Raw genomic sequence first — 13,760 nt, 5'->3', positions numbered from 1 at the left:
CTCTCTGTTCGCAGACTTGCCGGCTCTTTGAATTGGAGGGGCCTGTAGAGATGAGCTAGTCTAACCTTCCACACTTTTCAAAAGCCCATGCCACAGTATTCCTGACAGACGTCACCTAGCTCTTGCTTGGACATCTCCAGAGCTGGGCAGGCTCATCATCTCAACAGCTCGTTGCAGTGTTAGATATTTGCAGTTGTTGGAACATTCTTTCAGCTTTTGAGCCAAAATCTGCTTCCATTTTACTTCCAACTATTTATTGATCTTCATTCTCAACTCTGGCATAATGCGCAGAAGGCTGCTCTTCTCAATATGGCAGAGCTTCCTGAAGAAATCATGCACAGCCAGCATGCTTCCATCAGGGCTTCTCATATCTGAACTAAACAGCCCCTGGTCTTATAACTGTCCTTTGTTGAGGTAGTTTCCAGAACCACCTCGCAATCTTGGTTTTCTCCTTTGGATGAGGAGCATGAATGTTTATAATGTGATTGTTGGAGTGATAATAAGTTGGAGGCAACAGCTAGGTCTTCCAGAGTCTTCTCGTAAGGCAAACTTTGCTCTGAATAGTGGCCCTTCTTCCTTGCACCCCTACCGCAGCACATAACTATAAAAATTCAAAAAGGAACCCAGTGATAACCGGCTCTGCAAGGACCCAACTCGGTAGCATCAGGCTACGGGGGCAGGCTGATCCCATCTACCATATGGACTGAATTCACTTAGCATAGTTCCTACTGGTCATTTCTTTATCCAAAGCGATAGAACTTTCTTCCTGGTACTTGTATAGACCTGTTTAAACAGCAGACAGTATGGAAATTGTATGCAGTGATAAGATGTGCAGAGAAGCAGATCGAGGTTCACATAGGGCTTTGCCGGTTCCGCAATGTGCTTTCACATCTCTGAGACTTTGTCTTCTCATGTGTAAGAATGGGATCATTCCTGTCTTGCAACATTGGTGTGAGAGCTAAATGCCATATTTTCAAAACAGAGGCAGGCTCATGCTAGGTGCTTATGAGTGCCCTCTGATGTTCCTCATACAGGGACTTTGTTGGGTTTTGGCACCCCCCCCTCCTCTAAAGCAGCCCAGGTAAAGGGGTGGGAGACATTCCGGGGTGCTGATGAGAGCACTGGTGAACCTAAATCAAGGGGTGCAAGATTCTTTTGTAAAGGGCCACATGTAACTTCTTTACATTTAAATAGTCACATGCCTGGTGATGACCCTATTGAACATAATAACCTTGGAGCGTGTGAATTAGAATTGTGGCTAATAGGGGCACCTGGGTGGCTCAGTGGTTGAGCATCTGCCTTTGGCTCAGGTTGTGATCCCAGGGTTCTGGGATCAAGTCCCATATCGGGCTCCCCTCAGGGAGCCTGCTTCTCCCTCTGCCTGCCTCTCTGCCTCTCTCTGTGTCTCTCATGAATAAATAAAATCTTTATTAACCACAATTCTTTTTTTTTTTTTTTTAAGTTATTCCCAGTCCAGATGAGTGAAAGACTACTGGCAATAGGACACGTTTCAAGTTTTGTTTTTGTTTTTAAGATTTCATTTATTTGAGAGAGAGCACAAGTGGGGATAGCAGGAGAGGCAGAGGGAGAGAGAAAAGTAGACTCCCCTGCTGAGCAGGAAGCCTGATGCGGGGGCTCCATCCCAGGACCCCGGGATCATGACCCGAGCCAACTGAGCCACTCAGGAGCCCTACATTTCAAGTTTTGTAGTAGCAGAATATCAAGAATACCAAGAGGACCAACAGCTGACACTCTTGTGTAGGGTAGAAATTTGAGCTTTGTGGGTCATATTGTCTCCATCACAAGTACTCAGCTCTGCCCTTGTAGTGTGAAAGTAGCCATAAAATGTGTAAATGAATGCATGTGGCTGTGTTGTAATAAAGTTTTATGTATTTGCAAAAACAAGCAGCAGGCTGGATTTGACCTGTTGGCCCTAGTCAACCCCTGGTCTAAAGTCATCTTTTCCTTCCTTTCCTTGCCTTTCCTTGTCTTGTCTATTTCTTTCTTCTTGTGATAAGAACACTTAACATGAGATCTACCCTTTAACACATTTTGAAGGGTATTATATGCAGAATTGTTAACTATTGTCACACTGTTGTACAGTAGATCTCTAGAACATACTCAAATAACATAACTGAAATTTTATACCCATTGCACAGCGACTACCTGTTTCACCTCCTCTCAGCCCTTGGCAACTACCATTCTACTCTCTGCTTCAATGAGGCTATCTTAGGTATCTCTTTAGGTAAAACCGCGCAATATTTGCCTTTCCGTGGCTGGTTTATTTCACTTAGCATCATGTCCTCAAGACTAACCCATGTTGTTGCATATGGCAGGATTTCCTTCTTTAAAAAAAAAATTGAAAAATTCTCCATTGTATGTATATAAAACATTTTCTTTATCCTGTCATCCACTGATGAACATTTGAACATTTGGATTGTTTCCACAACTTGGCTATTGTGAATAATGCTGCAGTGAACATGGGAGTGCAAATACCTCTTTGAGATCTTGATTTCAATGTTTTTGCATAAATAGAAGTGGGATTGCTGGATCATATAGTAGTTTAGCTTTCAATTTTTGAAGAAACTTCCATACTTTTTTCTATAGCAGCTGTAGCATTTTATGTTCAATGTATAAGATTTTCAATTTCTCCACATCCTTGCAAAATATTCTTTCTTTTTTTGATATTAGCATTCTAACAACTGTGAGGTGGTTAGAGCCTTATTTTCTGATCTCAGCCTTGGGGACCCGCTTTTGTTGCTTTAACCTTCCAGAAGGATCTCTCCTACCCTGAGGGGCTCTAGGATCCTCTCATGGCTCAATGGGCATACGGCCCCAAGATGTGAATGAAGGTTTGCTTCAAATTGTTGTAGCTCCTGGAGGGGCAGGAAGCTCCATCCACTATACTGTAGAGAGAATATGTATAAAATCTTTAGAACAGACCCACTGGAGAGTTCATTATCATTAGGGACAAAATACTTATGTCCTGTGTTTTCATTTAAACCCTCTGTTAGGTGTGCAGAATGTCCCAATGTATGCCTCCATGACACCCCCATTACACCCATGACACCCCATAATGCTTTGTCGCATTATTTATGTGATGGTTAAGATCTCCCTTCTTCCCTCTCTGTGAAGGCAGGGCCGTGTTAGAATTGCTGTCCATGGCTATATCTCTAGCATCTAGCAGAGTGACCAACACAAGGTATATACGCAACAGACACCAAGTTCAGCTTCTCATCTATAGAATTTTTTCAGACAACATTTGCTAGACTTTGTCATCCTAACACAGTGGGCAAAAGTTCATGGACTCCAGGCCTGAAAAATAAGACCATATTATGGGCATGGTCTTGACCAAAGGCCTGCAATCTCAGGCCTCAGGACTTTTCTTCACTGACACAACTTCTGTTTACCCAATTGGCAGGCACTTCTTGGAGGGCGGTCACATTATTAATGTGACTTAAGGAAAGGTTCCTTTGAAACTTGGGATTCATTCAATATTTTCTTTCTTTCCTTTCTTGGAGAAAGGAGCTTTTAGAATTTTTGTATCCGGTGCCTTTTTCTGATCCTTAAATTGAATTTTGTTAACTAAGTTTTAGAAGGCTTTTCCTTTTGTAAATATTAACCGCAGCACAAGAAAGATAAGTGTTGAATCCTGTGTTCACAGATCAGTTGTGGAAGCGCAGGCTTTTGAGCAGTCCCAGTGTGGACAGAGCTGGCTGACCTCCATGAGACGGGCAGCTAATTGCCGGGCAGGCAGGCTGCTTCCTTGCTTACCCCCAGGAGGATACAAAGCTCTGGGTTATCCATAGGTCACCCAGCAGGGATGAGCTGGGAGGAAGGGTGTGGGGGAGTGGGGGGAGAAATTGATGAACTGACTTTCTTCTCTGACTTTGTCATTCCAGCCACCTAGTGACCTCAGTGGGTCTCAGTGGAGGGCAGATCTTAGGCTACTTCCCCTTCTTCCCTACTACAATCATCCTGGAGGCCCATTCAGTTACCATGGCCTTTGCTATCATAATTTGGCTGAGTAACTCCAGTACTCATCTTGCCCCATGAGGTCTTAGAGGTTTAAATAGGAGCTCAGTGTGGTTTCCTCCTCTTCTCCCTTCCCCTTTGGGTACTGTAGTGGTTGAATAGTGTTCCCTCAAAAAGATACGTTCAAGTCCTCACCCTTGGAATCTGCGAAGGTGACCTTATTTAGAAGAAAGATCTTTGCAGATGTTATGTAAGGACTTTGATATGGGATTGTCCTGGACATGGAGTAGGCCCTGGGTCCAATGATAAGTGTCCTTAAAAGAAGAGGAGAGGACACACAGACAGAAAAGAAAAAGTTATGAAGTTGGGGGCAGGAATTCTAGTAATACAACCATAAGCCACAGTGAAGGCATGGAATAGATTCTATGTCAGAGCCTCTAAAAGAAACCAACCCTGCCAACACCTTGATTTTGGACTTCTGGATTCCTCAAGTGTGCAAGAACAAATATGTCTTCCTGTTGTTTTGTTTTGTTTTGTTTTGTTTTGAAAGCGAAGTAGAGAGAGAATCCCAAGCAGGTTCCATGCCCAGCATGTGAACCCAACGTCAGACTCAGTTTCATAATCCTGAAATCATGATCCAAGCTGAAATCAAGAGTTAGAGGCTTAACTAACTGAGCCACCCAGATACCCCCAAATGCCTCTTGTTTTAAGCCACCCAGTTGTGGGATGCCAGTGGTGATGTGAGTGTGGTTTGGAAAAGACTTAAGACCCGAGCATTCCAACCCTCTATTGTTCTGTTTCCAACAGCATTGTTTAGGCTGACGCAGCCAGAGTTTGGAAGTGTCAAGGAAAACAGTGCTGGCTCATGTGCTATTAACCACCAGCGCTGGGGTTCTCCTCCCCTAAAGCTAGGGGCTGCCTGTGGCAGATAACGCCTCTTTTCTCCTTATCAGCTGGGAAGATAAGAGAATAACCATACAGCTTAGTGACCACTTAGCTCCTTGGGGAGGGATGGAAAGGGCAGTCTGCTCATAGGACTTTCATATCTCTTCCTTGTCTCTGTTCCTTATTTGCTTCTTGGTATATAAGCTGAAAAAGAACAGGACCACAATCCATCTTTGAAATAATGGCATCTTCCCTATATGGACAAAGTAAAGCAATAGTCAAAATTAGAGAAAAGCAACCTTCCCAACCTTACTACTCTCTTTGATCCTTCTTTCTGCTAGGCACCAGCCTTTGCACCTGATGCCAGCAGTGTGGCCGGAAGCATGAACTGGGGGAAGCAGAGTGTGAGGCATGCACTGGCAAGATGCTCCTGGAGAACCGCTAAGAAGCCAAGGCAAGAGATGGTTCATTTTGTTTTGGTTTCTATCATTTAAAAATACTGTAAGTTCATTTTAGTGTTAATGTGCAAGAATATTCATTTTTTCCTATTGCCTGGAACCCAGCCCCCCTCCCCACAACCAATTGCCTCATTTAACAATCGAGAGGTTTTTGGCAGGCACTAAAGGGTCCAGTGCTATAGCCTCAATGAAGACATTTCTGTTAATTATACGTATGCCACTTACAGTTGTTTTCACCTCCTCCATTTCATATTAGCTTTCCAATAGCCCATGAGATGCGTAGAGCAAGGATTATTACCCTATTTTATTTTTTTAAGATTTATTTATTTTATTTATCTTATCTATTTTAGAGAGAGAGGGAGAGAGAGCATGAGCAAGAGGGGCAGAGGGAGAGAGAATCTCAAGCAGACTCCACACAGAGCGTGGAGCACAACATGGGGCTCAATCTCATGACCTTGATTGAGATCATGACCTGAGCCAAAACCAAGAGTTGGCCACTTAACTGACTGCCACTCAGACACACCTACTCTAGTTTAAAATTATAAAACATTGGGCAGCCTGGGTGGCGCAGCGGTTTAGCGCCTGCCTTCAGCCCAGGGCATGATCCTGGAGACACGGGATCGCATCCCACATCGGGCTCCTGCATGGAGCCTGCTTCTCCCTCTGCCTGTGTCTCTGCCTCTCTCTCTCTCTCTCTCTCTCTCTCTCTCTCTCTCCCCCCTCTCTCTGTCTCTCTCTGTGTCTCTCATGAATAAAAAATCTTAAAAAAATAAAAATAAAAAAATGATAAAACACGAGGCTTGTTTGGCTGAGAGGGTTTTCACCGATAGCAGGGAAATAGTAGGGAATTCCAAGTTTGGAGAGGAGTGCAGGATGGACGATGAGTGTGAAGAAATCTGGAACAGTGAGGAGATCTTCATGGCTGGAGAGGAGGGCATGTGGGGTGAGGAGACAGCTGGAGGGCTGGGTCATTTGAAGAGGTTCCTGGAGTGGAGTAGGTGATTGGAAATGCTAGCCAAATGGGAAGACAATGAGGAGAAACCTGTGGAGGTTCCCTCCCGAAGCCTGAACGTTCAGAAGAAGATGGACATTGGTCAAACTGTCTCCTCACCCCAATGACTGCCCGCCACAACGATGCTTCATGGTAATACAATGAATGAACTCTGTCCCCTACAGTAAAGAGTAGAGGTCGCCATGGTAGTGAGTTGTTGCTTCGTGGGTCTGATCATTGAACAAGGTCCCCCTACACAGGGCAGCACTTTGGGAAGTTGACTCTATCGGGCACCGGGAGGCCTGGGCTGGTGGATGTGACCGTTGGGTTGTTACCATGCTGTGGTGAGCTTTGAGAAGAGGAACTTGGCACCTCCAGACTCCCCAGCAGGAGGCCTGTCCTCAGCTGGTCTGACACATCACATTTGCTTTTTGATTTGCACACACAAAACGAATCTCCCCAACGACCCTCTCCGCAGAGCCTCATCAATTAGAACTGCTTTTGTCCTTCGCCTCCTTTTGTTGACCAGCTTGGAAACTAGTTAGAAGGGAGAAGAAAGGGAAGTTGTCTTTGTGGGCAGTGGCACTGGAGCGCTGGCTGCTAATGAAGGAGCCCTGAATGGTGCGATTGTGCTGCTGTTTATATAGTTTTTATTTTAATTTGCATCCGTACCAGGCTCGGATCCCAAGAGTCATTCGGCTGTGTTTGGAGCTTTTATCTCCTCCATAGAGCCAGACCTGCCAGCTTATCATTTGCCTCTAGGAAATTAATGTGGGGCCCCCCTCCCCTCACTTTTATCATGTGCTGTCGAATTGTTTATACATTCGTGGAGAGGAAGAAAGACTCCACGGAACTGCAGAAGAAGGGTTCTTTCTCCTATAGCTAGATCATCTGGGACTTAGCTTTCTCCTGCTGCAAGGCTTCCAGAGCCCAGGACTCAGGGAGCGAGGCCTGGATTGCGGTGAGGGGCTGGAGGGTGAGGGGTGGGGGCATGGCGTCAGGGAGCCGAATGGAACCTCTTCAAGTACAAAGTGAGAGAAACCATACTCCAGTTCTCCTCCTCTTCTGCACGGGGACCTATTTCCCACTCTTCTGCTTGTCCTGAATGGATCAGCAAAATTGGACTCAAGAATCACCCCCAGCTCACTATTCCCATTTTTAATACATTGCGACTCCTCAGTGTGGCATTTAAGATGGCACATAACTTAGTCCCTTTTAGTTGTCACCACTGGCTGATGAGAACACGGTGGGGGCCCCGGCACACCCACTTCCTGTGTCTGCGTTTCTCACCACCTGCAAAGCTTCACTCTGCTCCGGGTCACTGCTTAGGCTGGCCCCACCTGAAAAGCTCCTCTTGCCTCATCCAGGCCCCCCTGCCCTCAGTCTCAGATTTCCTTGTGTATGGAGCTTTCCAGCTCACAAGGTTCTCTCCATTCACTAGGGTCCTTGCTACTCAAAATGGGTCCTGGACCAAAAGCCTTGGCCTTCTCTCAGAACATGTGAGAAATGCAGAAGATGCTCAAGAGCTCGAGAAATGCTCAGGAGCTCCACTCCAGAACCGCTGAACCAGAATCTGCATTTGACTAAGACCCTTTGGGTACATGATGTGCACAGTAAAGTTTGGAATCCCTTTTCTAGATCTCTATGACATTTACCAACATGTCCTCCCCACCTAGTAATACATTTATCCCCAGGTGTCTTCACGTCTATGCCTCTTGCTGCCACAGCAGGAGAGGTAGTGCCTGAAGACAAGAACAGTTGACTTAGGTTCACCTGTAGTATCTTCACTAGCTCGAGGACGATGCTGAGTACATTGAAGAACTCGGTAAATACTTGGTTAATCCCATGCAGATTTGCCCTGTAGATCACATTTATTTGTTGCTCCTTTAAAAAGATTGGCCAAAGCATTGTACATGCAATGTCTATTCTGTCTTCTTTATCTTAATTATTAAGATACCAAGGGCATAAAGCTCTGGCTATTTTTTTCTTATTTTCATATAGCTCTTTCTCCCTCTTGATAAAATAAACCTTCCCAGGACTTGTCAGTGTAGAGAATGGAGTAAGTACTCTGTCTGGAGAGATCACCTCTGGCCCTCTTTCCACACTGCATTGGGTCAGACATCCTGGTGCATGGCCAGACCATGGCCCTTGGGGCCCTGCCCTCATCCCTCTGCGCGCCCTCCTGACCCCAGCATTCCTAAGGCAGTTCCTGCCTATGTCAGTTCACCGTCCAATCTGTCTCCAGCACTCCAGTTCCAAACATGAAAGACGAAGACGTGAAGTTTAGTAGGAGTGAAGCAGGTTACAGAGGGCAATCCATGGGCAATCCACAATCCTGTGCCCCAGTATACAGGGGGCAAGCTCCTGGGTCTGAAGTCCTCAGGGGACGCTTCTGGAGAAGGAGCTTCAAGCCCTACCTGGAAGGAAAGGAGGGTATTTTGTGTTTGATCTGGGCCAAGTCCTGTGACAAGGCACAAAGAGCAAGGGAACATGGAGATGGAGAATCAGTGCATTATTGTACTGTGTGTGTGTGTGTGTGTGTGTGTGTGTGTGTGTGTGTGTGGTGGGCAGGGCGTACAGGGAGGGAGAGAAAGGAAGAACTGCCAAGTGCTCGGGTGGTAGAGCGAGGTGGCACAGGCCGGTGGGTAGGCTCAGCTCGCCAATCTCAGGGAAGTGACATTCCATTCTGTAGGTGGTGGAAAGTCACAGGGGAACCTGAGTTGGCAGGAGCCTGGGAGTTTAAGTCTCTCTGTGCCAACAGTGGGCTGGGTGGTCTGGGCAGAGTGAGACTGACACCTGCTGGGGAGGGGGTCACTGGAACTGAGGAAGGGAAGATGGAGACCACACAGGAGCACCAGCCAAAAGGGACACTGGAGTTGGCTCTTCTGTGTGCCTTGTATAGCATTGGTGATCCCTGTGCAATCCGCTATGGAACTCTCCAGAGCGTAGTCCCTGTTGTCCGTTCCCAGTGGCATCCTCCAAGTACTCCTCACTCCTGTTTTCTTACCCTGGGTGTTCTTCCAAAGTACCATCTGGCCTGGCTCTTATCCCTGGCTCTGTGCCTGCAGGACAAGGACCAACCCCTCACCAGGGTGTGGCAGGCCCTTCCTCTGGCCTGTCCTCCCCCTGCCCCCATCCCATGCTGTCCTCTCTGCTCACACTTCCCAGTTCCTAGAATCTGCCTTGCCCTGGGGAATTCCTGAGCTTTCCCCTGCACTTAGAAAGCCCTCCCCCAAACCTGCTTGGTAAATTCTACTCTTCCTCCAAGACCAGGTTCAAATATCATCCCCTGGGTAACCTCCCTGAGTTCCCCAGATGGATGTAAGTGCTTCCTCCTTTGTCACCAGAGCTTTTACGCATGTCTCTCTGGCTTCTCGTGTTGAATTTGAGGTGACTGTTTGTTCATCTGCCTCCTTCCCCTCCAGATGGCCGGTGCCTTGAGGCAGTTGCTGGAAAGGGCTGGTTTGGGGGGCACAGTGGGAATGTGTACCCAGTGTCTCTCTCTTCTTGGGCCCTTCACCTCTGTAACAACAGTGCCCCACTCTGCACCTGGCCTGGTTTCTTGAGTTAAACCCAGTTAAGCGGCAGCCAGGTTGAACAGGGAAGGTGGAGGGCCTAGCAGAGAATCTAGAGGTTACCGTTCTATAGAAATCCAATGTGAGCACATTTCAATATACCTGGCTGCCACAATAAAAAAGTAAGGGGCACCTGGGTGGCTCAGCGGTTGAGCATCTGCCTTCGGCCCAGGGCATGATCCCAGGGTCCCGGGATCGAGTCCCACATCAGGCTCCCTGCAAGGAGCCTGCTTCTCCCTCTGCCTGTGTCTCTGCCTCTCTCTTTTTGTGTCTCTCATGAATAAATAAATAAAATCTTAAAGTAAAATTAGATGGATGCTCATGGCTGCTTGATCCGTGATAGCCCCCAAATGGAAACAACCCCAATGTTTGTTAACAAGGGAATGGATACACAAACTGGACTATGTTCCTAACCTGGAATACTACCCCGCAATAAAAAGGAATGAGCTTCTGAGGCGTGGAACAGCATGGGTGATTCTCGCAATAGTTATGCTGAGCACAAGCAGTAAAGAGCCATATAATGGCCACATTAGAGGAAGAGTCGAAATAAGCTAACACCAAGGACAAGTTTAAATAACGTGTTACTGCTTAGCTGTTATGAGTTTTCTTATTGAAGTGTTTTTCTTTTTGACAAAGTTATAAGCTGTTTTGAAATAGAAAGGGTATTGTGTTGTTTTTTCTACCATTTGTAGAGACAATAGTACAATGAATATTGTTATCCTCATCGCCCATCTTAAGAATTCGTATAATATAAATATAAATTGAAGCCTCTTAAAAGGTTCCTCATCCACCTCTCTCCCCACAGGTGTTTATGTCTCTCCTGCATGACTTTTTTTTTTTTTTTTTTTTTTAGATTTTATTTAAGAGAGAGCAAGCATGAACAGGGGAGGGAGGCCTATAGCAGAAGGAGAAGCAGACTTCCTGCTGAGCAGGGAACCCTGAGATCAAGACCTGAGCTGAAGGTAGGAGCTTCACCAGCTGAACCACTCAGGAGCCCCTCTTCCGCATGTTTTTATGCTTATGCTAATTTGTTTCTATTAAAAAAAAATAATACAGGGGCAACTGGGTGACTCAGTGGTTGAGCATCTGCCTTTGGCCCGGGGCGTGATCCTGGAGTCCTGGGATCGAGTCCCACATTGGGGTCTCTGCATGGAGCCTGCTTCTCCCTCTGCCTGTCTGTGTCTCTCATGAATAAATAAATTAAAAAAATATTAATATTAAATAATAGGTAAGTACTTATAATAAATAGTAAATATATATTTGAAACATACTAAAAAGAGCATTATGTAATCTGTAGGGAATTAAATGCTTGATTTTCTTTGTACAGTGAGATAAATAGGAGGCCCAGGAATTTTGCATGGCTCTTGGATATCCCTGTTTCAACCTGCTATTCAGAAAAATCATAGTAATTATCTTCTTAATGCGTCTCCATTGTTGCTCTTATTTTTCCATGTCGTGTCTGACCTTGAGTCTAAGCCACCTCCCTCGTATCAGCCAGACCTGGCTGAAAGCCAGACTGAAAGCTTCCTATGTTACTTGTACCTCTGTGATCTCAGGCAGCTTACCTCTCTGAGCTTCAATTTCCTCACCTGTAAAACAAAAATATCAGTACTTGTAAAATAGCTAATATTATTAGCATGTGCCTCAGGGTGGTGAGGTTTCAAGAAGACCATGCTTGTCAGGGGCTTGGTCTGGACCTGCCAGGTAGCAAGAGTTTGACAAGTCAAAGATTTTCAGGGTGCAATGTCCTGAATTCTTCCTCCATTTTTTTGCAACCTGAGGTCTTTGAAGGCATCAGAGCCTTTTAATCTCCCCTCCCCCTCCCCCCAGTGATCTAGAACTGCCAAATACAAGCATAAGGTCCAAATCGGGCCATACAGGTTTCTTCAGAGTTTGTGGGGGAAAGAGCGACTATTTCCTTTGTGAATAGGAGTGACATAAGAATAAATGTCTCTGTGTTGGACCTGGGTCCTTACTGGGCTCAGCTTTTGAGCCTGATGGAAGCCCTTGACTCTACAGGAGGGTTTTCATGCATAAGACCACCAATGGGACAAGAAGGGGAGAGAGCCCCTGGACTTGATTCCAGACAGCCGGGATGTTAGCAGCACCCCATATGTGGTGTTCCTCTTCTCCTCTCTTTACTTTTCAAGCAACAGACTTGATTTGCTGTGAGTGAAGTTCTTTCTAGATATGGAAACTGAAGTGAAATCATTTCCAGGGCATTTAAACTCAAAGCATTATTCCCTATTTCTGCTCAGACCATTCCCCCGAGCCCCCTGCTGCAATCATGTAGATGTTTCCTCCCCCTTCGAACTGCACTTCGTGAATCCTAGAGAAGCATCTGATGCAGGTAAACCTTATAAGCAGTGGCTCGGCCTGGGCACCCAGTTCCACGCTTGCATTGTTGCCTGACTTCGAAGACAGAGCAGAAAACATACCAGGTGTTTCTCCCCCTGTAAAATGGAGATAAAAATGTGTGCCATTGGGGTGCCTGGTGGCTTCACCTCGAGTTATGATCCTAGGGTCATGGGATCAAGCCCCATGTGGGGCTCCCTGCTCAGTGGGGAGTCTGCTTCTCCCTCTCCTCCCCCTGTTTGTGCTCTCTCTCTCTCTATCTCAAATAAAATCTTAAAAACGTGTCCCCTTGCCTCATATCCTTCACCCTCACAGACGAATGGTTGCTCAGCTCCAAATTCCTCTGGGCATGGTGAACTTCCCAGCCTCCCCTTCAAGGCTGCGGTGCTCATTCCCCCAGCTGCTGCCCATGGCCGAGGTTGTCCCGGGACTCACCCTCAGCTGAGACAAGTGGTTTTGGCCAAGTGACATTCCTTTCCCAGGTCAGCCCACATCCAATGACTGATCCAGGTGGAGGTGGACAGGTCCAGCCCCTGTTCCTCATTTTGGAATAACTCCAAGTGTCCTGTCAGCTCCAGAGTTCCTTCTGGGTTCTGCCAAGGCCCTCGTTGTGCCTGCAGCACACCCCCCTTTTCCCTCTACTCAGTCCTGTCTTTGCTCCCCCAGAGCTGGTATTCCCAGGAGCATGTGTTGCCAGTAAGAGCTTCTCTTTGCTCTTCTCTTGCATGCAGATCTCAGAGGCTAGTTTCCAGGGAGCCTGACCTATGGCATTAGTGGAAAGTAGAATAACATCTGTCAATTCCTGGAATTTATGAAGAATTGTGGTAGGCTATGAAACTGGTGCATTGCTTTCCAAGTGTTATAAAAATCATAATATGAGGGAACACAAAACAGAAGAGAGAATGGCCTTACACCAGTAAACACAGTGGAATCAAATCAGGAAAGGGAGGGAAGAGACACCGAGGGGTTTCTAGGAAAGATCCTGGCTAGGGAGAGGGTCCGGGAGGAGAGGTACGGGCCTGTGGGTGGGTCTGGCACCGGGCAGGCGGTGGTTCCCTTTCTCTACCCTGGCCCCTTACCTCATGCCCCGGTCAGGCTGTGTTTCCCCAAGGAAAGGAAGACCTCACGGATTTTATAGATCTACTGTGAATAGCCCTGAGGCCATGGTAGTTCCTTTTTTCTTCTCGTTTTAAAATTGCACATGTAATGTATGAATACAGTCTTCTTTTTTTTTTAATTTTTAAAAATTTATGATAGTCACACAGAGAGAGAGAGGCAGAGACATAGGCAGAGGGAGAAGCAGGCTCCATGCACCGGGAGCCCGACCTGGGATTCGATCCCGGGTCTCCAGGATTGCGCCCTGGGCCAAAGGCAGGCGCTAAACCGCTGCGCCACCCAGGGATCCCTGAATATAGTCTTCTTGTAATAATGTCAATTCACAGAACAGTCATTGCAAAAGTTTCTCCACTGCTGCATCCACCCAGTCCACTTTGCTATCCAGAGAGAACAATTTTTTTCATG

At 46.5% G+C, this 13,760-nt stretch overlaps 1 long non-coding RNA gene across 1 annotated transcript; it reads right to left on the bottom strand.

Moving 5' to 3' along the window:
• Nucleotides 1–8,161: 8,161 nt before the first annotated feature.
• Nucleotides 8,162–12,990, bottom strand: LOC144323084 (uncharacterized). Its single transcript, XR_013388623.1, has 2 exons — nucleotides 12,675–12,990; nucleotides 8,162–8,726 (listed from the first exon to the last, which is right to left on the bottom strand). It is a non-coding gene; the product is annotated as an uncharacterized LOC144323084 (long non-coding RNA).
• Nucleotides 12,991–13,760: the final 770 nt, after the last annotated feature.

This window comes from Canis aureus, chromosome 11 (assembly GCF_053574225.1).
Source record: "Canis aureus isolate CA01 chromosome 11, VMU_Caureus_v.1.0, whole genome shotgun sequence".
Taxonomy (NCBI): domain Eukaryota; kingdom Metazoa; phylum Chordata; class Mammalia; order Carnivora; family Canidae; genus Canis; species Canis aureus.
Note: the sequence above shows the minus strand (reverse complement) of the source record. Positions and strands in the feature narration are given on the sequence as shown.